We start from the raw sequence: 26,967 nt of genomic DNA, 5'->3' as shown, positions 1-26,967 counted from the left end.
CTTCATACTTTGCCTCAATTTCTTGCTTTTTTTCTTCTATCTTCCTCCTACCTTCCTTTTCATTATTTTCTTCTTTTTCAGTTGTCATTGTTATGCTTGTCCTTTCTTGTGAGATTCCCCTGTCATCTTTCCTTACATGTTTTTTAAACAAAACCTCTACAGTGCCATGGGACAGCCTCATTGGGGTCTTTGCAACTTTAGTATCTCTCCACTTTTTCCTTATATAGTTAGCTGGCAGTAGTACATAATAACCTATTCTCTCTCTCTCTCTCTCTCCCCCTGTCTTAGATTTTCACTCCTCTTGAGCTTTAAAAGCCTGGCTAGCAAGATTATACCTTTCATTTTATTTTCTGATTTAAACAAGTGTGTGTGTGTGTGTATGCGTGTGCGCGTGCACGTCAGTGTCTTCTTCATGGATGCTTGTCTCATTTTCTCCCAAGATGTAACTGTCCAGGGAGGGAAAAGTCAAGTCGTCCTCTACTACACTGCTCTGCAGAAAGAGACTCACTAAATGTCAAAAAGTAGATTCATCAGACTGTTCCCTAGAGAAAGGCTTGCCACGGACTCGTATATTGTAACTGAGCTGAAGTTCATTCATCGATAAGTTGTGCCCAAGGAATCGAATTCCTTCCAGTCCTTCTAAGCAGTCCAGGGAAACCAATTCAAAAGCGAACACACCACCACTAACTGACCGGCAAAATCTATCCTTGAAGCGCCGCGGGAGGCACAATTTGGGAACAGGTGAGGCCATGCTGGGTGGGTGAGGCCCTCCTCTCTCCTGCTTGGGGTCCCGCTTTCAGTCAACCCACCCCAGGAGTACCCTGGGATCTCCTCGCCCCCTGCCAGGCGGAGAACGCGGAGCCCAGCGGCCACGCGGGAGTGGAACTAGGCTCCAGCAGGGCAACTGAGCATGCTCAGAAGCCGGGCAGGTTTGGGTCTCAAGCAGGCAGCCTGTGCATTACACCAGCTCTCGCAGTCCGGGGAGGAGGAGGAGCAGGAGGAACGCGAGGAGGAAGGAGAGGAGGAGCGGCCAGCAGTAGCCACGACCGCCACCACCAGGCAGAGGAAGAGTTCGTGGGAAGGAAAAGACCCTGCTCCCCCTCGGAGCCCCTTCTATCTGCTTTTGGAGAAAGGGAATACACGATAAAGAGGGAGACGGAAAAAGAGAAAAAGTGAGGCGGGAGACAGAGGGAAAAGGGCGTGAACAGAAAGGGCCGGAGCGTGCAGGGGAGCCCAGGGCGCGGGGGCGGCACTGCCGAGCCGGGAGCGCTGCCGCTTGGGCAGGTGCCGCGGCCGCTGCCCGGAGGCGGCATGTGACGCGCGGCCACAGCTGCCCGCGGGCGGAGCGCTCTCAGACCCCGGAGCGCACACCGCGGAGCCATCGGTGCCTTCGCGGATCCCCAGGCTCCTAGTCAGTCCGCCGGGGCGGCAGCAGCGCTTCTGGGAAGACGGGCAATGAACCGAAGGGCAGCTCCTGGCAGGGGCGCGCGATCCTAAGGACAGTCGCTACCTGAACGCTGAGCCGGAGGAGACGAAGGGACCGTGGAGCGGACGCCACCCGCGCACCGGGCAGGCGCGGAGACCGGCGTGGGACAGCCACCTGGAGCGCAGCTGCCAGGTAGGGACGGCGCCCGCCACCCTGGCGCTGGGCAGAGCGGGTGGAGGTAGCGGCTGACCTGGTTTCTTGCCTTATCTCGTTGTGAAAAGAGGAAAAAGTTTTCGGCGCGGGTAGGAGAGGTCTTGTGTTTGGAGTTCAAAGATGGAACTGGGGAGGGACGAGAGAGGCTGTTGATTTGGGGAAGATGGGGGCACTTGAATTCTGATAGCGCGATCTGGTGCGGAGTTGGAGTTCTGGGACTGAGGGTGGGGAATGCCCGGTGGCACCCAAGTGCCCCGAAAGGGACGGGAATCATGCGAAAGGTGGCCAGGAGAGAGCCAGGGACGCCCCACCCCACTCTCCCTCGCTTGGGTTCTCTCTTCCCCAGTGCCGGATCTGAGGTTCCAAAGTGCCGGAGCGTGAGTCGCTACTGGGCTCGGGGTGTTTGTGAGCACACTCGTGTGTTGAGCGTTTGTCTCCCATCTCCCCATTTGGTTTCCTGTCATTTCTTTCTAAGAAGGCTAAAGCTGGCACTCGCCAACCTCGCAGTGGGGCCGCAAGTTCGGATTGCATTTCAGGGGGCGAAAAGGCAAATTTGGCACTTTGAGTAACACTTGGGAGAAGGCACCTAGCCTAGTGCGCATCTTTACTGACCCGGGGAGAGTCCACACTGGCAAGGCAGCGGCCGCCGGACTGCACCGTTTCTCCTCTTTGGAACACTTTCTCAGAATTGCCTCCTAACAGCGAGGTTAATTTCTGCGTGTTTTTAAACGGCGGGGGGGTGGGGGGGGGTGGACAGTTGACTCCAGCAGCAGAATTCACTTGTCTACTTCGCGGTGTGCGTGTTGGAATTGAGATCCTGTTCTGCATGCTTGTGCGTGTGTCCGACTCTCCTTGCACGCATTTGGAAGTGGTAGAGGCAGCAGAGATTCGGGAACTGTATCCATATGGACAGATTTCAAGAATGCAAACCTTCATTTGTCTGCAAGTGTTACTGGAACCTGTCCAAAGGCTGCAAGGATCTGTCCCCTCGATCCCTGCCCGTGTCAGTGTTTGCAATGTGAAAGGACGGCCCTCTTTAGGACAGAAATGTATTTATCAAAGCGATGTGTGGTTAAGAACACTGGTTATTTCACAATATGCTTTGCACAGACTTTTCCTCTCTTGCTCTCTGAATTCCAAGACAGATAACCTGTCCCCTCCCCCCATTTTGACCTTTGTAGGTTACTATTTGAAAAATAATTTTTAACTGGGTGCAGTGATTATATAGTCCAGATAATTTCATATTGTGAGATCGTTATATTGCATGAACCATTCATCATTGTTTCCTGTGTTTAAAACAATGCCCGTGTATTTACTTAAGAGAGACTATGTATAAGAACCTGTAGTTCAGAAAGGGGAAAGGTAGGCCTAGAGCAGATACCTGCATACAGGCAGTATTGTAGTGGTACCAGGTTAACAAAAGACTAAGGTATTTCTGTTCCAAATATGGTGGGATAAATGAGGTGTCGGGTGCACCCTCTTGTTAGAAGAGCTGATATTCCGAAGTTTACATGTGCAAGGAACATGCCTGCTTCTTCAGTGTGCATTCCAACATGCCACAGAAACGTGGTTTACATCATAGCTTCGACTGCCGAGTAGCCTATTTTTAGATTTTGTTTACATGGGTTGTCTCAATTAGCTTAATGCATAATTAGCTATTGTTGGGCTAGAAAGCACATTATTTTTGTAGTGGTTTCCATATGGAAATATAACATTCGCTTTAATACTAATTTAAAAATAATGACATTGCCAGTCTGATTTAGAATGTTTCTCTAGGTTGGGGGGTATTGTGAGATTGAATGTAGCATGAAAATAGCAGTGTCGAGATATTGTTTTTTAAATAGCGTTGGGTCATTATTCAAATGAACTCGATAGTTGAAAAAGAAAATGAGATAAAAAGTAGACTTTGAAAAATCTTTATAAATTTTCTGTGTGGAAAATTATTGTAAGAGAAAAGTGTAATTTGGGAAAAGGAGCAAGTGTGGAATTGGTCAAGTTTTAAAGTAAGAACAAGTGTTATAATGAGTAGTTCTGTATTAAACCTACATTTAAGCTTATTTAGGAAACTTTGCTTCAAAATTTAGAGAAATCTATGATGAATATTCAGTACCCTATTTTTATTCTGGGGTAGGGGGAAGTAAAATGTCACTTCAAAGTATTATTTACTTTTGAAGATTACTTAGGAATGTGTAAAAGTTCTTTAGAGTGTACCTTCTCATTTTTTCCTTATAAAGACAAATGATTTATTTTCTTAACAAAGAAAATGTGTTATTTTAAATTAGAATATTTAAAATATGAAGTTCTTTTAGTGATATTTTAGCCTATAATTGCAGGCAACCCTGTTGAAAGTGAGCATAGAAAAAATGTGAAATTGGCAGACATAGAATTTCTTAGATTCACACTTGTAAATTGAATAGACAGAAAGTTAAATGATACGGTTAGAAGCAAAGTTGCCCCATGTATTTGTAAATTATAAAGTAATTCTTTTTTTCAGATTTTTAGTTAAAATCTCTGTCATTTTCCCAGCCAACACATTGTTCTTGCCTAATAACTTTGTTAACATTGGCAGGCTCAGTTGCTTACTGCTAAATGGCCTGGACGATTCCAGTGTGACTATTAAGAAATTGGGTCTTGTTTGCAGTGCCGGGAAGTTTATACTGGGAGCAGCTGTGGTGTAGTGGCACTTTAGATAAGAGATGAATGAACCGTGAATCATATGAAGATGGAGACTCTGATCAGTATGCAGAGACATGTGTCTGTCCTTCACTTATGGAACCTGATTTTATATCATATGATGACTAATAGCATTATTCTCACTGTGATCTCGGAGGATCAGTGAGTAACTAGAGATGTCGTCTTTTACGTTTGTGAATTTAAAATATATCCTCCTTACATAAGACTATTGTAAAAGGTATCTATGAGCCTAATAAAATTTTAATCAAATCCCTCTACCATGTTTACTTTTGAAAATTAATCGGTGTAATAAAATGTGCCTTGATGCTTAATTGTTGAATATAGTGTTTTCCTAGATGCAATATATTTTCATCTATAAAATTCAGCAAGTCCAGCTGAAGCCCTGTTCTGAAAAATTACTAGCTTTTCAGAACTTTGGAATAAAATTTTAACATCAATAGAAAGTTTTGATTTTATGAAGAGATAATCTGATGTATATGACAGGAGGCAAAATCAGTCAAATTGGAAGTTTGTTTCTGGGATCTGAAAGGCCCTATCTTCTCCATTAGGTAAGATATCTTTGTTCAGATCAAATACTAAGCAGACTCTTTCTTCAAATCCCTCACCACTACATTGCTGCCTCTGCCCGCCCTCCACAGAGAGGATGTGCAGGGATGAAAGACCTCCCCCACTTCCCTCCACAGAGAGGATGTGCAGGTATGAAAGACCTCCCCCACTTCTTTTTCTTTTTTTTTTTTCTTTTGAGATGGAGTCTCACTCTGTTGCCCAGGCTAGAGTGCAGTGGCGTGATTTTGGCTCACTGCAACCTCCGCCTCCGGGGTTCAAGCAATTCTCTGCCTCATGAAAGGCTTCCCTTTTCATTAGTGAACCTAGCACCTGGAGAGCTCTGTTAGCCTGCTAACTTCCCTTAGCAGTTGCATGCCCCAGAGAATATAGATCTCCATTAGTGTTGTCTTCAACTCAAGAAATAAAAATAATTTTGGTCTGGGCACAGTGGCTCGTGCCAGTAATGGCAGTACTTTGAGAGGCCAAGGCAGGAGGGTTACATGAGGCAAGGAATTCAAGATCAGCCTGGGCAACATAGCCAGACCCTATCTCTACAAAAGAAGTAAAAACTTAGCCAGGCATGGTGGTGTGCACCTGTATTCCTAGCTACTAAGGAGGATGCTGTGGGAAGATAGCTTGAATGCAGAAGTTCGAGGATGCAGTGAGTTAGGATCATGCCACTGCTCTCCAGCCTGTATGACAGACTGAGACTCTGTCTCTAAATAATCATCATCATAATAGTAATTTTGGTTTGGTGAAGCAATTGAAAACATTAAGCCATAGTGTGGCTTATATGATAACTGTGTGGCCTCAAGCATTTCATTCCCCACTGTACACTTGGAGACCATAGTAGTTGCCCTGTCCATACCATGGAATGGTTTTGATGATCCAATGCGTGTGGATGTGCTTTCTGAACAAACTCTGAAATGCAGTGCTTGATTGCAACCCAGAGTCCCCTCAGTACCCCCATGATGGACAGCACTGAGTGCCAGTATGTAGTGGCCCTCTGGCTCAGTTTTTAGCTTATGTATTGTTTTCTATCCAGAAGTTTTGGCAGCTTGCAGATTCTCCTAGCCTCTGGCAGGCTCTCCCGTTTAGGCTGGCGATCTGCATTCTCCCACCTGTTGGAACTTCCCGCTCATCCCCTCCTGAAGGCCAAGGACTCTGGCCGACATGTACCTTCTTAGCTTCCTCTGCTGAGGCTGCAGCTGCAGCTTGTCACATTGACACAGACCCAGGGTTCAGTAGTGATGACAGGAAGTCAACAGAAGGAATATTCTGAGCCCCTGCCAGCTTCTCACCAATTGTGCCAGTTCATCCTGAAACCAACAGGAATATGAACACTTTGAGAAAAACGATGGTGGCCAAAAATTAAAAACAAAAAACAGTTTGACAAACAGTAGCTGGCAGATGCACTGTGGGCTTTGAGACCTTCCCTTTCCAAGCCTGCTCTGCGTGGGACTTGGGAGACTGGCCCTTCTGATTCTACAACCAGTGCAGAGTCTGTCCTAACCCTAGTGAGCTCTAGCAATTGCCATGCCCCCCTCACCTCAGTTTCTCTAACTCCTGTCATATGTACCATTTCATAGGACTAGGATTTTATGGAGTTTTCAATTTTCGCTTTTAGTACTGGATTTAATGTCTGACCTGGGAAAATTTTAACTATGACCTTGACAGTCAGCCTCGCCTTGCCAAGAACTTCTCTCCAGGAGCAAGATCCCTTTCTTTCTATTCTGTCTCTGATTCAATCTCAATGTGACAAACCCTTGGACCTAAGGCACAGCTCCTCTCCGATGGCACATCATTTCCGTCTGAGACTTGTACTGCCCAGTTCCACTTGACAAATAAATTCTCCTTGTCTGTCATTGTTGGCAAGATCAAATCTCAGTTCTCCACACCTCTCCCAAGCAATGTAATTTGAGTGGCTGACTATCCACTGCAGAATTAATCCTTCATTAGGTCATTTGTTCTAGCCCAGCCCTAGCCTGCTTCCTGTCCCCACTGTTCCCTTGAAATTTGGCATGTCAGCTGAGCCAAGACATCATCTACCTTCTGTCACCTCTAGCACAGGAAGTGGTGCTAATGTAGACATCCTGGTTCAGGCAGGATATCCGCCAACTACCGCTGTTCAGATAGAATTCAGGTGAGTCTAAACCAAGGTAAAATACTTTCAGCCTGTTTTGGAGAGAGTCCCCAGAGAGAGGGGCTACCAACTGTGTACTTCCCTGCATTTATGGCTGAGAAGTGTTTTGATGTTCTTATATACATTTATTATTATACTTTAAGTTCTAGGGTACATGTGCCCAACGTGCAGGTTTGTTACATATGTATAGATGTGCCATGTTGGCATGCTGCACCCATTAACTCGTCATTTACATTAGGTGTATCTCCTAATGCTATCCCTCCCCTCTCCTCCTACCCCACAACAGGCCCCAGTATGTGATGTTCCCCTTCCTGTGTCCAAGTGTTTTCAATGTTCAATTCCCACCTATGAGTGAGAACATGTGGTGTTTGATTTCTACTGAAGCCTTCTAATTTATCACAGGTAGCTATGGCTGTAGACCTAGATACATATAAAAATATTCTGTCACTAAACTATAGGAAAAAGGAGGTGCTAATAGCCTTTGTCTACATTTTGTAAGACTTGTCACTTTGGAGTATATTTCTCCCACTAGAATTGCCCATGGGATCCAGACTGGAGAGAAACCCGGTTCCTGTTAACTATTAATACATACAGGCCAATTCTTGCCCATAGCCATTTGGCATTCCATTGAGCTAGCTCTCACTTTCATTGAACCCTAATCTAGTGGTATTTTATAGACTCAGAATCCACATAAATTTTGGCTGAGCGTGGTGGCATACACCTGTAGTCCCAGGTACTCAGGAGGCTGAGGCAGGAAGATCACTCGAGGCCAGGAGTTCAAGGTTATAATGCACTATGATTGAACCTGTGGATAGCCACTGTACTGCAGCCTGGACAACATAGCAAGACCCCATCTCTTCAATAGCAAAGAAAGAAGAATCCATATAAATATTAAGTATTACTGGGTTTTTGGCTTCATATTGACAATATTTTTGATGATTGCATTTAAATATATATGCATAGTCATTTAAAAATGTTATTGAACACAGTCTTTTTTTGTGATTTTTCAATTTTCTTAGTGCAAAATAGTCTAAAAGCACAACTTCTGTTGTGGGAGGTCTCTCAAACGATTTACATTGAAAAGAAGTTCTCATGCTTGAAATAGACATGATGATCCTCCTGCCATGTTTCCTGTGCTTTCTCACATGCCCAGTAACACAGGCCACATGCAGTAGCTTGTGTGAAGTGAGAGATGATGGGAATCTGGAATGGCCATGATGTTTCTTTATATGGAGTCCTCCCTTCTTCTCTCCTCACCCCAGATCTTTCCCATCATGCAAGGACCAGCCAAATTCTTCCAGATTTCCTTGAGCGCAGCTATCATTCTGTTTTCCCTGTGATTAATTATTTTAAATCCCTCCATTCATTTGAATTTAGAAACTGAAAATCGTTCTGACCAAACAGCTACAAGTCACTTCCCTCTACTCTGAATACTAGTGGCACTTACCATTTTTAATATAAAATTTGATGCTCAAGGATAACCCAGGTATTATGTATTTTGATTCTCTCCAAAGAAGTTACCTTCATGAGAGTATATAAGTAAATATATAATAAATACATGCTTGAGTAGAATGAGTAAATGACTCAATCACTCCATCTATCTACCTATCAATTATCTATCTCTTTGTATCTAACCCACCTATGTTCATTTACATAGGAGTTGTATATACATCTGTTATCACATCTTTCATGTCAGTATCATCTAATGTGCCAGGTATCATGGATGTTCTGTTTTGGATACACAGTAAGTCAAGGGCTCTGCTTTTCAGGAGCATATGATCAATGTGAGTGTAGCTAAACAAATCGGGGTTGGAAGGGGATATTAGATGTTGCATGAATTTCTTAGGTTTTAAAACTGAAGTTTATTCTTTCACAATTCTGGAAGCCAGAAGTCTGAAATCAAGGTGTTGGCAAGACTGCACTTCCTCTAAAGACCCTAGGGGAGAATCCTTCCTTTCTTCCTTCAGCTCCTGGTGGCTATCTGCGTTCGTTGACTTGTGAGCACATCATTCCAATCTCTGCTTCTGTGGTCACGCTGGCTCCGCCACCTCTTTCATTGTCTCCTCCTGTATATGCCTGTCGTATAAGGATATGTGTGATTGCAGTGAAGGCCCACCCAGAAAATCTAGGATAAGCTCCTCCTTTCAAGAGCCTTAACTTCATCACATGTTTTGTCACACAAGGTAATCACAGAACCTGGGGATTAGGAGGTGGGCACATCTTTTGGAGGGACCACCATTCAGACCATTGCAGGTGTCATTAATGAGCAACTTTTGGCTTTGGACCTCTGTCTTGTGTTACACTGTGCAGTCTGTGTGTTTGAGACATTAACACTCACCAGAGGGTCATTCCATTTTCACAGAGCAGTGAGACGCAGGTCCTCTTTATATTGAGCCAAAAATCTAATTCTCATTGTGCTTGTTTGCCTTCTTAATAATTCTGAGAATTATAACGAGAACACTTCTGATCTTTCTTCCATAAGAAAATCTTTAAAGTTGAAAAGTTTAAAGTTATTTCAACCTGGTCCTGTGTGCTGCTTCTAAATTTTACAGCAATCACACTACCCTAATCTCACTATCTTCTGACTTTAAATCTTTTGACTCCTCTCATCCACCTTCATGAGGTTTATAGCAATGACTTTTCCAAAAGTCACCTGTAACCTCTTAGTCATAAAACGGGTAGCCCTTCCTTGTCCATCCTGGTTGATCTCTTAGCAACAGCTTTAAAATCCCTTAATTTTCAGAGAATTATACCTCCCTAGCTCTCTTCTCTCCTCTGGTTCTTTTCTCTCCTTCCTGTTCCCCACCCCCATCTTCTGCAGAGTGTAGAGCTCTCCAGCAGTTTCTCCCTGGTTGACTCCCATACTCTTCCCCTGCCTCTCCTCTCATACCTGCCTCTGTCTTCATGGTTTCCAATACCCTTTCCATGTGGGTCACACTCATTTGCTCATCTCCAAGCCTCACTTGGCTTCAGTAAGGAGATTTCCATGTGCTTGCTGGATAGCACAGCCTTCACCTCCTTCTTCCTCATCCTGTTCCCCTCCTGGGGTTCCTATTTCTATGAATAGCATGACCATCCTACAGCTCAAACGCTATGAATAAATCAAGTAATCTTGATTTATTCTCTTCCCTCACCTCCCACATGTAGCTAGGTACCAAATTCTAATGATTCAACCAAGTAAGATCTCAACCTTCTTGGCTACTTTCTCCTCCTGCTGTCAATATCTTAATTCATCATTTCTGCAACTTTAATGTGCATTCAGATCACATTGGGATCTTGATAAAATGCAGACTCTGATCCATGAGGTCTGGGTTGGGGCCTGAAAATCTGCATTTCTAACCAGCCTTCAGGCGATGCAGATACTGCTTCTCTGTGCTTGGACCACACTGAGAAGAAAGGCTTTATGTTATAGCTTTATATCTTTTCTTAGTCTCTGAGCTTCCCAGATTATCTCATTGACCATATTACTGCCTTTGGTCCATTTTATACAGATTACTCTTATTGAAGACCAAATGTGATCATCTTTCTCCCACCCTCAAACACCTTCTTTGACATCCCCTTCCATTACCTGTTGAATAAAGACTAAACGTCTCTCATCAGCTTCACCCTATTTCACGGCTTGGGTTTGCATTTTGAGTTCAGTCTCAAGTCTCAAGGTCGCCCTTCACTTTACCCTGGTACTTGCTGTTGCAGGTATCCTCATCCTCTGCCACGTTCTCTTGTTGTGTGGGATGCCCTTTCTGCCACATCATCAGGGGTCTAAATTTTAACAATTTTCCCAGGACCACTTGAAATGAATTCATCTTCTATTACTCTATCAGAATCTCACTTTTATCCCTGATTTCATTCACTCTTGGTTTTCAGGTGTGTGTGCGTCATGCATTGTTTCAAATAGCACACTGTGAACTCCTTGAAAGATGCTCTTTTGTTGGTCTTTGACAGCCTTCAAGTATCTAGTGCAGAGTCTTCTTCATAAAATGCTTAATATTCACGTTCATATATAAAATATGTAAATAGGCATAGTGACTAACTTTGGAAGGCTGAGATGGGAGGATTGTTTGAGACCAGAAGTTCAAGACCAACCTGGGCAACTTGGCAAGAACACATCTCTACAAAAATTATTAAAAATCAGCTGAGTTTGGTGGTGCACCTGCCTGTAGTCTCAGCTACTTGGGAGGCTGAGGCAAGGAGGATCCCTTGAGCCCGTGGGTTCAAAGCAGCAGTGAGCTGTGACTGGGCAACAGAGCGAGATCCTGTCTCAAAAAAAAGTAAATATAATGTTTTTGTTTGTCTCCTTATAAAAGTAATATATGTGATACAAAAATTCAAACATTATGGAAATATATATCAAAAGTAAAAGTCCACCATAACTCAATGCCCCCAAAGACAACTATGGTTAACAGTTTGATGCCACGACAGGTTGCCTCTGATATTTTTCTATACATATTCTAACATTTACTCTATACAAAACTGGGATAATAATAGACCCTGGCAACTTGACTTTAAATGTAAATCTATCTCCCTCTTCTTAAAATCTGCAACTTATTCCAAAAGATTGACTGATTTAACTGCATAAAAATCAATCTGCTTAAAATGGCCTAGCAATGTAGAAATATGTTTCCTTTGAATTTCTGATCACTTAAGTATGTCTTTATTCAGCAATTTCTCTCTCTGCTCCTCAGATTGTGCTAGACTTTGGATTTGTAACAGTAAGACACGAATACTACCCCGGAAGTTCCAAGCTATACTTACATCTTTAGGCTAATGTTGAGTGATGAACTGCTGGTGAGGTAGTAATCATTGATCTTTGATGCCAAGTTAAAATTATCATGTTTGATGACATGCACTCTCAGATTGCTGAATTTTATACTGAAATGTAAGTTTTCAAATTCTTTAGCACCATAAAGAATAGATGACTCATTTCAAATTCTGAACGTATACATATCTATCTATCATCTAACACATATGTATAGGTATGTTACTTTTTATTCCATGAATGAATATAAATTTGAAATAAAAATATAGAAAATGTTGTGGCCGGGTGTAGTGGCTCATGCCTGTAATCCCAGCACTTTGGGGGGCTGAGATGGGCAGATCACAAGGTCAGGAGATCAAGACCATCCCGGCTAACATGGTGAAACCCCATCTCTCCTAAAAATACAAAAAACTTAGCCAGGCGAGCTGGCACGTGTGTGTAGTCCCAGCTACTCTGAAGCTGAGGCAAGAGAATCACTTGAACCCGGGAGGCGGAGGTTGCAGTGAGCTGAGATCATGCCACTGCACTCCAACCTGGGCAACAAAGCGAGACTCCATTTTAAAAATATATATATATTTATATAAAAACATATAAAAATATATATTTCTATATAGAGAGAAAATGTTGTAAAAGATATACCAAAAAGTTTAGTGTATTTAATAAAGCTACAATTTAGGAAGAAGCCGTGTGAAAAACCAAAGGAAAATGTCATGGGGGCTGTGTGTGTTCTATATATATAGAAAATGTTGTAAAAGATATGCCAAAAATTTTAATGTATTTAATAAAACTACAATTTAGGAAGAAGCCATGTGAAAAACCAAAGGAAAATGTCATGGGGGCTGTGTGTTAGAATGCCAGTAATTGGGGGCAAACAATAAGGCGTTTGTTGACCAGAAAATTTTTGAGAAGTAAACATCAATATTCCCTTTGGAATTTTGGAGAGATAATAAGTCTTCATAATGATGAATGCTTGTTACTGATACCATATTTGTCATTTAAAAGATAGTTCTGTTGTGGAACTCAGGAAGGTCATTTTCCTGGGTAGAGGGAGGACAGGAGTACGTTTGAGGAAACTAGAGATGTCAGCAAAGGAGACTATATCTTATGGAGAGAAACTTAAAAGTAGAAGGTAAGACAATAAAAGCTACAGCTTTGAATCAATAGGAGACTTTTGCAGTCTGGGTTAGTGAAATTACATAAAAAGCTTTTTTTTTTTTTTTTTTTTTTTTTTTTTGAGACTGAGTTTTGCTCTTTTGCCCAGGCTGGAGTGCAATGGCACCATCTTGTCCCACTGCAACCTCCGCCTCCCCAGGTTCAAGCAATTCTCCTGCTTCAGCCTCCCAGGTAGCTGGGATTATAGGCATGCACTTCCATGCCTGGCTAAGTTTTGTATTTTTGGCAGAAATGGAGTTTCGCCATGTTGATCAGGCTGGTCTCAAACTCTTGATCTCAAGTGGTCTGACCCCCTCAGCCTCCCAAAAAGTGCTAATATTATAGACATGAGCCACCATATTCAGCCAATATAAAGAATATTTCTACGTCTTCTATCAAACCCCTGAAAATTTTGTTCCTTGGTACAGTTAATATGTCTCCCATATGGTACTGTGTGTTTTCTGCAGTTTAATACAAGTGAAAATTAAACCTCCTTTGGAATAATAAGAGCAATTATCTGACAATAAAATTAAGCCGTCTTTATTTCATTTTTGCATTGGCTGCTGGGAAACTTAGACCTAAAAATAACATTCAATCTCAGTGGCCAGTGTTGCTTGGTTTTTCTGTATATGACTTCCCTTTTGTTCTAGGATTTTTTTAAACTTTCAGTTTTAATATAAGCATTCTCGGATTCTCTTTGGAAAGTAAGTAGGATATAACTAGAAAATGTATAGTCTAAAATTATACCCACAAAAAAAGCCCATATATTAAGGTAACAAAAAAGGAAGTGAATACTTTGAAAGCAGATTAAAAGAGACAAAGTAATATGTTGGAACCGAGGTCTCTTTGAAGGTCTGAACACCTCAAGAACCACCATGGGCAAAGAAAGTCACTTTTAGCCAATGTAAGACATCCTGAAGAAAGAACAGGGAACGATCATGATGACGATGATGGCTGTTGATAATTATGATGAATTATATTAAATAATGAATTATAAGGCTTCAGATTTTCAGACAACATCTCATTGAATCAACAGCCCTCTTTTTTCATGTATAGTTGACAATTAAACCTTATATATATTTATGGCGTACAGTGTAATGCTTTAATATCGTGGTACTTTGTGAAATGATTGCATCAGACTAATTAATATATCCATCATCTGATTTTTTTTTTTTTTGCTGTGACAACATTATAAGATCTGTTCTCTTAACAGTTATCAAGTGTTCGTTACCATTAACCATAGTTGTCATTGTGTTGTACAATAAATCTCTCAAACTTATTCATCCTAACTGAAACTTTGTACCTTTTGATCAACATCTCCCCAACCCTCACCCCTTCCCTGTCCCTGTTGGGAACCCCCATTCTACTCTTCATCTGTAAGTTTTTGGGATTCTGCATGTCAGTGAGAATATGCAGCATTTGTCTTTCTGTGTCTGACTCATTTCACTTAACACAATGTCCTCCAAGTCCAACCATTTCATTGCAGAAGGAGAATTTTCTTCTTTTATAAGGGTGAATAGTATCTATTGTGTGTATATACCACATTTTCTTTCTCCATTCTTCTGTTGATCGACGGTTTGGTTCCATATTTCGGCTATTATGAATAGTGCTGGAGTGAATATGGGAGTGCCGATATCTCTTTGACATATTGATTTCAGTTCCTTTGGATGTATACCCAGTAGTGGGATTGCTGGATCCTATGGAGTTTTATTTATATATTTGTATTTTATTTTATTTTACTTTTTTGAGACGGAGTCTTGCTCTTGTCACCAGGCTGGAAAGCAACGGCATGATCTTGGCTCACTGCAACCTCCGTCTCCTGGTTCAAGTGATTCTCCTACTTCAACCTCCCAAGTAGCTGGGATTACAGGTGCCTGCCACCATGCCCGGCTAATTTTTGTATTATGAGAGACGGGGTTTCGTCATGTTGGCCAGGCTGGTCTCAAACTCCTGGCCTTAAGTGATCCGCCCACCTCGGCCTTCCAAAGTGTTGGGATTACAGGTGTGAGCCAGTGTGCCCGGCCACTAGTTTTATTTGTATATACCTCTTGGCCATTCGTATGTTTTATTTTGAGAAATCTTTGTTCACATATTTTGCCTATTTTTTAATAAGATTATTTTCTTTTTTTCTAGAGTCTTTTGACTTCCTTATATGCTCTGGTTATTAATCTCTTGTCAGATGGATAGTTTGCAAATATTTTCTCCCATATTTTAGGTTGCCTGTTCACTTTATTTTTTCCTTTGCCATGCAGAAATGTTTTCTCTTGATATAATCCCATTTGTCTAGTTTTGCTTTGGTTGCCTGTGCTTTTGAGATCTTACCCAAAAGGTCTTTGCTGAGACTAATGTTCTAAACATTTTCCCAGTGTTTTCCTATGGTGGTTTCAGAGTTTTGGGTTTTAAATTTAAGTCTTTAATCCAATTTGATACGATTTTTGTATTTGGTGTGAGATAAGATCCAATTTCATTCTTCTGCATGGGGATATCTAGTCCTCCCAACTGCATTTGTTGAAGAGTATCCTTTCTTCATTGTGTGTTTTTGGCATCTTTGTTAAGGATCAGTTGACCATAAATACAAGGATTTATTTTTGGGCTCTTTATTCCATTCCATTGGTCTGTGTGTGTGTGTTTATGCCAATAACATGCAGTCAACAACCCTCTTTAAATAGAAATTGTTATTTTTTTATATATATACATAAAAGGAAACTGAAACATACTGAGGACTTTCCTCAGTTTAAACAGCTAATAATGTCATAGAAGCTCAGTGAATCCAGGTTGTACCATGTTGCCTTTTATATAAAATGCATGCATATCTTTCTCATCAGAAGCAGGAACCAGGCAAAAAGAGAACAACCCAAGGGTCTACGCTTGAAAAGAAAATCAGAAAGTTGATTCTGGGAGGGACTGAAACATTCCCACAGTCTTAGGGACAGGCCTAGCCCATGTTAATCTACGGATGAAATACCGATTCTCAAGGGTGAGGCCACAACATCGAACCAGGCTGAATAAAGAAACTGGTATCTGGGTTTGAAGGCTGTGGCAAGCGAGACAGCCTGTGGCCCCTCTCCAGCGTCATCAAAAACAGAAATCTGTGCCCCATAACACTTTCCTACTGCATGCTCAGATCTTCTTCCTCCCACACTGGCACTCTCCATCCTGTTTCTCTGTAAGATATTTTCCTCTAACTATGGCACGTTTGACTTGACTTTCCTTAAAGCACACTTTTTTTACCCTTGAAACTTTTCAAGTTACCATTCCGTATTTTGTCTTCTCCTGATCCCAAAATTCTTCTCTCTCTTTTTCTCCTCTGTTTTCTCTCTCTCTTTTTTTTTTTTTTTTTTGAGATGAAGTCTCTCTCTGTTGCCTGACTGGAATGCAGTGGTGCAATCTCAGCTCACTGCAACCTCCACCTCCTGGGTTTAAGCGATTCTCCTGCCTCAGCCTCCTGAGTAGCTGGGACTACAGGCACACACCACCATGTCCAGCTAATTTTTTTGTATTTTTAGTAGAGTCAGGATTTCACCACATTGGCCAGGTTGGTCTCAATCTCTTGACCTCAGGCGATCCACCCTCTTTGGCCTCCCAAAGTGCTGGGATTACAGGCGTGAGCCACCATGCCTCGCAGACTTTGAAGGGATTTTTAAGATTATTTAATGGGGGCCTCTTATTTTATATTTGAGGATCCTGGAATCTGAAAAGGTTGAATGCCACACCCAAAGCTGCAAAACTCTAAGCCTGGATCTTCTGAGTCCATGTCTAAGTTTCTATGTAGACTCCTGCTAAGTCACTGCCTGGAGATGACCTGGCCTCTTTATTCACTCTTGTTATTTGCAGCTGCATTTATGGCATTTATGGCACCAAGTATGCGTAGAAACAGATCTCAAGCATGAAACCTCCTCCCAAGTGCTACATATCCATTTCTGGCCCTCTGTTAGACATTCCTGCAAAGAATATCCATCAGACACCTCTAATGTATGATTCGGACATTGGAACCCATCACCTTTCTCCAAAATATGCCATTCTTCCTATTTTTCCTATATGCATTGATTGCATCACAGTCTTCCTAGGAGAAGCAAGGATTCAGACTTGAATCCTTTTGAATGTTTACAAAGATACCTTCGCTCTTTACATGCAGCTCATAAGTCCTGTCGAATTTTCCTAAACTGCATCACATTAATTACTTGCCACCTGTTCTCACTATGATCTCCCCGATCCAGGTCTTTCCCATCATCTCCCCCTTACGAGGCACCAATAGCCTCTAACTTGTTCCCCTGCTTTCAGTCTCTTTTGGATTTTACTGTTCTGTAACAAGACCTACAATTTTACCTCCAGGTAACTTTTGCTTCCATCTCCCTTTCCCCTCTCTGTCATGTCACTGTAGCCACATCAGCCTGTTTATGGTTCTTTGGATGTGACTCCATTGTCCTGCCTCTAGGTTTCTGTAGAAACCACACTTCCTGAAATTTCCTCTCCCTAGCTTGGCTGTAGCTGTCCTAAAAAGATTAGGAGGCCTGAATTCCTCAGGAAAATATAGTCATCCCTCAGTATCCAATGGGCATTAGCTCCAGGACCTCTATCAGATACCAAAATCACAGGATGCTCAAGTCTCTTGTATAAAACAGCACAGTATTTACATACAACCTATGCCTATCCTCCCATGTAATTTAAATCATCTCTAGATTACTTATAATACCTAATGCAGTGCCTACACATCACTTCATGTGAGTGGATTCAACATAGTACTGAGCACGAGGCAAATTCAAGTTTTGCTTTTTGGAACTTTGTGGATTTTTTTCTGGAATACTTTTGATGCGAGATTAGTTAAATTGACAGATGTGGAACCCACAGTTACAGAGGGCTGACTGTACATCTTTTTCAATCCCCACGCTCTTTTAGTATGTTATTCTCACATCTCTTATAACATTTACCATACTTACCTGCGTTCAAATAAATTATGTAAATAACTCTCCTTTTCCTTTAGATTTTAAGCTTCTCATTGGGAGCCACCAATTATTTATTTCTCCATACACCTTGTAGACTTTACACCTTGTAGAAGCTCACTAAATGGAATGATGCTTTAGGTCCCCGTGCAGGCAGAGATTTTTATGTTTTATTCACTGATCTATCCCAAGGGCCTGCTTGGCAAATAATAGACTTTCTTTAAGTATTTGTTGTTGAGTGAGTTCCTTGTTACTGTTCCCTTTGGGGGAGAAAAAGAAACATGAGTTTTAGCAGTCTTCAATGTACCTTGATAATGACAAAATAGTTTATCTATTAGTAAACAATAAGTAGTTCCTGATGGCTGATATGCAGAACATACTAGAATTTCTCCCATTGAGATTCAGAACTTCCCTTGCCTGGACCATTGTGTTTGTAGATACAGTGGTTACACTAGTGACCTTCACATTTTGAGAGGTGTAGTCTTTCAGACATCCTGGAAATTATGGTTCCTTTCACCAGCTAATTTCTAATGGCAAGTATTTTCTGAGTAGTCATTATTGGTTGATCATCAGATGCCACAAGTGGCAAGCTCTCTTGAAGGTTTTTGTAACCACTGGAAAGCTTTCAATCACAGGGACTTGGAAGGGTGATCGTGTGTGGCCCAGGATTGTATGCATCATAATCACATGGGATGTCTGCTAAAGATTCAACCTTGGGGATTGAAACCAGACCAGCTGAATAAAAATGGGGACAGGGTCTGTTGTTCCACATTCTAAATACTGTACCTCAGATAGTACTTCTGCTTGCTCAATTTTAAGATCCATTTCAGAAGGAGGGATAGAGAGAGAGAGAGAGAGAGACTGGGCACAGTGGCTCACGCTTGTAATCCCAGCACTTTTGGGAGGCCGAGGCGGGTGGATTGCAAGGTCAGGAGATCGAAACCATCCTGGCTAACACAGGGAAACCTCATCTCTACCAAAAATACAAAAAATTATCCGGGCATGGTGACGGGCGCCTGTAGTCCCAGTTACTCGGGAGGCTGAGGCAGGAGAATGGCATGAACCTGGGAAACGGAGCTTGCAGTGAGCCGAGATCACACCACTGCACTCCAGCCTGGGCCACAGAGCCAGACTCTGTCTCAAAAGAAAAGAAAAAGAAAGAAAGAAAGAAAGAAGGAAGGAAGGAAAGAAGGAAGGAAGGAAGGAAGGAAGGAAGGAAGGAAGGAAGGAAGGAAGGAAAGAAAGAAAAAAAGAAAGAAAAAAATGAACGAACGAACGGAGGAACATTTATTTATTTTTCTGAGTTAGATTCATAGCATGGATTGGCAAGCGGTGTACGCTATCTCAGGTCATTCTCTCTGGGAAGATGAGTCATATTCGATGTTTCTCAGGCTTCGCAAAGGGTGGAGTGCTCTTTCCTACTGGAATTTAAACACAATGGAGCAAGAACTCAGATCTCAGCTGGAAAATTAAGATGAAACTGCTTCCATTAAATGTATCCTGCTGTATCTAAATATACATATATATATGTATTTTTTTGTGGAGGGGAAATATGGTTAACAATGCTCACAGGGTACTATAAAAACAGAAAGTGTTATCTCAAATATATGCAGTTCTTAACTTTTTTTTGTTTGTTTCTTGAGTTCTATCAGGGAGCTGACTATCAAAAACAGACTATATTTTTGCACGGGTATAATGCTATATTTAGGGGTTACATTTCTGACCAAGTACATCATGTGTATTATTGATATAAACAGCAGGATGTATAAAAAGCAAAGACAACATAGTCTAGAACTGCTGCCTATGTGCAAAATAGTTTGATTATCATGAACAGTCTAAAAAATGGACATTGTTGGTTTTGCCCATCCGTTAGGGGACATTTTATAAAGGTCTTCTATAAATGAGTAAATTTCAAAAATCATATACAACTAATACTTTTTCACGAATTTAATGTATAGTAGTATATTAGGTTAAGAAAACAAAATTAATAATCAATCTGTTCGTTAGAAGTTTAGAAATTCCTGTGGTAGCAAAACCCTTGAGCCAGGTGACACACACACAATCTTTTCTGTTTCCAACCATTCTACCGGTAGTTCACTTGCTAGTTACGTATTTTTAAGTTCCTGAATTGTGTCAGGCAGGGTTCTAAGTGCTAGGGATGAAGAGATGAGTAAGCAGGACAAGACGCTGCCTTCGTGGGATTTATGTCTTTCTGAAAATCCACAGGACCTGGACTAGCACTTGTAAGGGAATTTCTAAACAAGCCTGCTTCTTCTACTCAGTGTCAAGATTAGAGATGGATGGAGTAGGACAGTTTGGCCAATTAGACTTGAGTCCTCCTTTAGGCCTCACTGTTCCCCCACCTCTTAAAGGTGGGGCTTAAATTAAATTTTTCTTTTAAAAAAAATTATTTTTTCTTTTAGAAAAATTAAACTACCAATACTGATTTTTGCCACTAGATGGCAGACATCTGCATTTGTGTGTCCAATGAGCGGGTCAAGATTTGAAAGGTTCAAAATGCGCCTTTTGATGTGAGGAAAAAAAATGTTGTTAGTTTCATATGAGTGACAGTTAGACGTTCCTGTTATGTTCCGTGGACTGTATGTTTTAAATATGGCCATTATTGTACTCCCTGGCATTTGGTTTTCAATTTGGCTACCTGCTCTGTTTAGAGGACAAGATGAAATTCTTTTTCTTTTTCTTTTTTCCTTTTTTTTTTTTTTTTTTTTTTGAGACGGAGTCTCACTCTGTCAGCTGGAGTGCAGTGGCGCGATCTCGGCTCACTGCAACCTCCGCCTCCCGGGTTGAAGCGATTCTCCTGCCTCAGCCTCCCGAGTAACTGGGACTACAGGCGCCCGCCACCATGCCCGGCTAATTTTTGTATTTTTAGTAGAGACGGGGTTTCACTATGTTGGCCAGGCTGGCGTCGAACTCCTGACCTCGTGATCCACTCGCCTAGGCCTCCCAAAGTGCTGGGATTACAGGCGTGGGCCACCGTGCCTGGCTGAAGTTCTTTTGAAAGTCACATGTATTTTGTAAATTAACAGAGACTCCCTGGGTATTTTGACGAGTGTTCTGTTTATGTGAAAAAGTTAAAATAGGCTTTGCAAAATGAGATAGAGATGAATGCCCTGGTGGCTCTGGCAAGTATGCAATTTTTTCAAATATGTGAGAAACAAATGCTTTATTTTCCAGTGATGACAGAAGAAACAAAGAAATTTGATACTCTCAGCCTGACTCCTTCCCTTGATCCACCATCAGCTATAGGAGTCCAAAGAAAATAAAGTATGAACCAAAGTTAAATCCAGCAAGTCACATGCACAGAACAAGATTAACATCACCACTAACATCGCCATTACTGAACAGAAAGCGGGTCCATCCCGCAAAAATCAGTATTGGTAGTTTACTTTTTCTAAAAGAAAAAATAATTTTTTTTAAAGAAAAATTTAATTTAAGCCCCACCTTTAAGAGGTGGGGGAACAGTGAGGCCTCAAGGAGGACTCAAGTCTAATTGGCCAAACTGTCCTACTCCATCCATCTCCTCTAATCTTGACACCGAGTAGAAGAAGCAGGCTTGTTTAGAAATTCCCTTACAAGTGCTAGTCCAGGTCCTGTGGGTTTTCAGAAAGACAAACCCCACCTCTGAGTAGCCCACCCATCCTCATTCCAGCAAAGAAGTAACTAACCCAGTAAGTCTTTTGGAAGACTCAGGGTCAGGGTGCCATACTGTATGTTTTCCAAGTCCAAACCAGACTAAGCTGTCAAGAAGTAATGCCCACTGACTCTTTTCTGCAAAGCCTCTCTCAATTACAGATGCTGTTATTGACTTCCAAGGCATCTTGGTCAAGATCATTATAAGGCAGCTAGGTTCAGGAGGGGATAAAAAAAATTTGTAGCAAAGTCTTGACCCTAGATGTGTGTTTATAATCTACAAATGTGTTAACTTGTAAAATAGAGTTGTCTGAGCCAAGTTGTTCTTGGGAATCAGAGGATGGAGAAGCCAAATCTTTTTGGAGAGATACCAGGCATTTCCTCCTTTAAGGGATTTCACTTGAGAGATACTTTAAAGGACCAGTAAGGTTTAAATAGATAGAGAAGAAGATCCAGGCAAAACTTACCTTACAAGTGAAAAACTTCCTGCTGTTTTCTTTTTGTTGTTGTCTATATCAAGAACATTCTGCCTCAGAGCCTTTACACTTACTATTGTATCTGTTTGAAAAGATCTTTTTCCAGAAGTCTATATAGCTTTCTGTTTCACTTCTGTTAGAGCTGTCCTCAAATGCCATCTGATCAGGCTGCGTTTTGTGATCACTTCCTCTAAGTGGCATGCATCACTTTCATCATTCACCGTCTTCTGAATCTGCTGTCCTTTTCTTCATAGCATCTGTCACTGCCTGACAAAATATATATGTATTTTTTCACTTACTGTCTGTTAACACCCACTACAATATGAGCTCTATGGGACCAATGACTATAAATATATATATATAATATAATATATATATATTATATATATATAATATAATATATATATTATATATACACACACACACACACACACATATATATATATAGAGAGAGAGACAGAGAGAGAGAGAGAGGTAAATTTCCAGTTTCTAGAACACTATCTGTCCCAGGGGATGGCTCTTAATACATACTAGCAGAATGAATGAATACTCAATCCCACTTTTATTTTTCTTATTGCAGAAAGGAAAACTGACAAACCCACCCTTATTTTATTTCCCTCCAGGGCTTTTTATTTTGAACATCTATATTGAAATCACCATTAATACTGTCATTCACAATAAATTATAGGGTGGTACACCTGAAGAACCATGAAATAAATGAGCACATTCCATCAGATTTCCACGGATATGCCCAGCTCTGTTTCCATTAATGTTATTTTTCTATTAGAAGTAGATAAGAGAGAACCAACTTGTTAGTTTCTAATTTTAAAAAAAATGCAAATGCTCATTGACTTAATTATGAGCCTATGCATTAAAAAGGAAGTAAAGAAATTCCTTAGGCCATAAAATGGAAGAGGAAGATGGAGAAGGGCTTTTCTGAATTTGGCATACACCTTTCCTGAGGTATACCTTAGGAAATCTACAACTGAGTACCTACAAGGTATCACTATGTAAAGTATGATAGGCAATTGATGTGGTGTGACCGTGTCCCCATTCAAATCTCATCTTTAACTGTAGTTCCCATACTCGCCATGTGTGGTGGGAGGGACCCGGTGGGAGGTAATTGACTCATGGGAGTGGTTACCTACATGCTGTTCTCATAATAGTGAGTGAGTTCTCACAAGATCTGATGGCTTTTTAAGGGGCTTTTCCCCCACTTCGTTCTGCATGTCACCTTGCTGCTGCCATGTGAAGACAGACATATTTGCAATCCACTTCTGCCATAATTGTAAGTTTCCTGAGGACCCCTCAACCCTTTGGAATTGTGAGTCAATTAAACCTCTCTCCTTGATAAATTACCGGGTCTTGGGTATGTCCTTATAGCAGCATGAGAATGGACTAATACAGCAATCAAGACTATGTTGACTCAGGATGCTCTTTGAAAAAATTATTTCTTTAATTGATGGGGTCTCGATCTGTTGCCCAGGCTGGAGTAAAGTGGCACAATCATGGCTCAGTGCAGCCTGAACAGTCAGACTCAAGCAATCCTCCCACCTCAACCTCCCAAGGAGTTGGAACTACAGGTGCACAACACCACAGCTGGCTAGATTTTGTTTGTTTGTTTGTTTGTTTTTAGACATGGGGTCTCACTGTGTTACCCAGGCTGGTCTTGAACTTCTGGACACAAGCAATCCTCCTGCTGCAACCTGCCAAAGTGTTAGGATTATGACCCACTATGCCCGGCCTCCAGAATGCTCTTGATGTGCTACAAGGCACTTCACTTTTTACATTACTTGGCTGGTTTCCAGAATATGATTTCTAGTTTTTCAGTTATCCAGAAACACTTTAATGTAACTAAATATTATATTCTGTCAGATTTTTCATATTAAAATCTAAGTCTTCAAATATTGCTAAACTTGCTTGAAGATACTGTATTCTTTTATTTTATTCTTTCATTCTTTTCTTTTCTTTTATTTTTTCATTCATCAGATATTTATTGAGCAACTGCCAAGGCCAGGATGTTGCACTGGAGATAGAGTGATGAGGAAAGAGAACAGGGTCCTGCCCTCTTGGAGCTTGGGGCTTACTGGGACTTAAGAAGGCCAGCTAATTTTTATTGCTGTTGAGAAGTAGCTTTAAACATATTGTGATGCAATACGTAATCTGGTTTGCAGGATGCTGACATGGGCATAATGGTGACAAGATGAATGTCCCTAACACTGTAAATTGTACCCTGAAGTTGGTTGTGTAGAAGATACTCACTGGAGACATTGTTTCTTTGGAATCTGGGATCACCTGATCCTTGCGGCACCTGCAAGTTTATGAAAGATTTGGACAGGGCGTGGGATCTCAGTTTGCTTGAACTTTTCCCATCTCACGTGTCTATGTGAAAATCTTTGGGCTCTGAATAGAATCAGAAAACAATGCTTACATGGGTGTGACTTTTAAGCAGGTATTTTAAAAAATTTTGAGGCTATTTTACTAGGACCACATGGAAGTTTGTGATGAAGTAAAATTTGGGCTTGTCGTGAGCTTTAGCTATTGATCTCTAAAAGACAGCGGAATGTTTGGGCTTGGTAACTAGGAATTCAGTGAATAAAGAATTTCTTTTTTTTTTTTTTTGAGATGGAGTCTCACTTTGTCACCACCCAGGCTGGAGTGCAGTGGTGTGATCTTGGCTCACTGCAAGCTCCGCCTCAGCCTCCCAATTAGCTGGGACTACAGGTTTCTGCCACCACGCCCAGCTAATTTTATTATTATTATTTTTTTTTTGTATTTTTAATAGAGACGGGGTTTCACCGTATTAGCCAGCATGGTTTCGATCTCCTGACCTCGTGATCCACTCGCCTTGGCCTCCCAAAGTGCTGGGATTACAGGCGTGAGCCACTGCATCCCACCCGGCCTAAAGACTTTCTTAAAACAAAATCTATGCTGTGGATACTAGAGTAGCCTTGATTTAAAGATATCTAGTGTTCTTTCTTTTCTATCATTTTAAGAAGCATTTTGGTGTATGATATTGAGATGTCTGCTATCAATTTTTAAAATGGTTTTCAATCATATAATGCTCTCGTGCTCCTAGAACTGAGAGATTCTTCTCAATTTTTGTCAATTTACAGTCCACAGTTCTCCAACCATAATTTTTACTCTTAATGTTTTCCTTCAATCCATTGTTTCTCAATGGGATTTTTTCTCATTATTGTCCCACTAAGGAGACAATAGATGTTCTTCTCCTAAGCGCCTTTCAGCCTCATGAAATTTTAATACCATACATATACTTTATCTATATACTATAGATACTGTGTACCTTTTTATAGAATGTGGCCACCTAGAGAGTCAGAAACCATTGCAAAATCCGAAATGTTTTTCACCCTCTAAGAACCCATTTTAAAGCCCTAGAGGGCTGATACCATTGCTGTAAAATGCATGCATCAGTCATTTCCCAGGGCCGAAGACACATCCTGGTGTCAGGGTGTTCTGGCCATGGTGAGACAGCAGCGCTCTCATGGTCTGTCACATCTCATAGTCTTTTACCTCGCATATGGATTCCTCTCCAGAGAAGTTCTGAACCGTGCTTTCGGCAGGCAGTGTCCCTTCTCCACCCCCTTCCTCCAGCACCACCTCTCTGTGAAGACCCCCTGACCCCTCTGGACCTAGCTCCTGTATTGACTCATCTCCTTTCTCTAAAGGATTTCCATTAAGACTTCTACCACAGCACCCCTTCATACTTAGTTTCCAAGCGGTCGAAAAGATCAATATATTTTTCTGAGGCAAAATAAGAAATTCTGAGCACGATTTCATTTATCTTCCAGCTTCTCACTGTTTTTTTTCAGCCTCATTGCTGTGGGCGTCCTTAAACCTGCTTTGTTCCGACTGGGAAATCTGCCTCTTTTCACCACTGAAGTATAGTCGAGACAAAGCACTGCCTAGATATGTCCACTCTATTTTGTTTTTAAATATGATTTACACAGTTGTTGCACTCCTGTGTCACTAACGAGTTTTTAAGCTTTTATAATGCTTTAGTGTTGGCTTGTGCAATCATTAGGTTTGAAGAAAGAAGGAAAGGGAAGAAATAAAATGTATTGAACTCTCCTATGGGACAGAAACAGTGGTAGGTGACTTCATTTTTAGAGACTCAAAAATGACTTGTGGGGCCTGCAACATGTCAGGTTTTTGCTTGGCCTCCTGTCTGGGTTAGGTGGCCTGGATCTGTGCTCTTAAAGCATTGTGCCTTTCACTTTTATAATGTTTTGTTTTACTTAACACGTAGCTTATTTGAACAGCAAACATAAGTAAGTCAGATACGGTTTCTAACTGGCAGACCTGCACAAAAGAAAAACAAATAAGAAATAAGTTGTGGGCCGGGCGTGGTGGCTCATGCCTGTAATCCCAGCACCTTGGGAGGCCAAGCTGGGTGGATCATGAGGACAGGAGTTCAAGACCAGCCTGGCCAACATGGTGAAACCCGGTCTCTACTGAAAATACAAAAATTAGCTAGGTGTGGTGGCATGCACCTATAATCCCGGCTACTCAGGAGGCTGAGGCAGGAGAATCCCTTGAACCTGGGAGGCAGAGGTTGCAGTGAGCCAAGATCACACCATTGCACTCCAGGCTGGGCGACAGAGAGAGACTCTGTCTAAAAAAAAAAAAAAAAACGGATTGGACTCTAATTTAATTGTTATTTATCTTTTTACATTTAATATTAATTTTATATGTCATTTAGAAAGTTACATAATTCTCAAGGCTTGTGATAAAATACTAGCAGTCCTTAGCACACGATCCCCAATTTCTACTCCTGAGAGGCAAACTCGTTCAAATTCTTAGGCTGTTTTTTCTGTTATTTACTTTCATATTTCTAAATAGCAGCATAGAGTACTGTGTTTTGTTTTTGGGACTTTTAGAATGTATTTCCTACTCTAGAAAATTTTAGCCCTCTTATAAATCTCTTTATGCTTCTAAGAGAATCAATAAAA

At 41.3% G+C, this 26,967-nt stretch overlaps 1 protein-coding gene across 10 annotated transcripts in view; it reads left to right on the top strand.

Annotated features, from left to right (window-relative positions):
* Positions 1 to 957: 957 nt before the first annotated feature.
* Positions 958 to 26,967, top strand: part of CHRM3 (cholinergic receptor muscarinic 3) — a 521,589-nt gene continuing 495,579 nt past the window's right edge. For 9 of the 10 annotated variants that reach the window (XM_031935428.1, XM_031935431.1, XM_031935427.1 and 6 more), the window contains exon 1: positions 961 to 1,618. The gene's annotated coding sequence lies outside the window, so the exon portion shown is untranslated. Of the gene's footprint in view, positions 1,619 to 26,967 lie in introns of all 10 variants that reach the window. The other variant, XR_002732373.2, reaches the window with a different exon arrangement.

Source organism: Piliocolobus tephrosceles, chromosome 1, assembly GCF_002776525.5.
Source record: "Piliocolobus tephrosceles isolate RC106 chromosome 1, ASM277652v3, whole genome shotgun sequence".
Classification (NCBI taxonomy): Eukaryota; Metazoa; Chordata; class Mammalia; order Primates; family Cercopithecidae; genus Piliocolobus; species Piliocolobus tephrosceles.
Note: the sequence above shows the minus strand (reverse complement) of the source record. Positions and strands in the feature narration are given on the sequence as shown.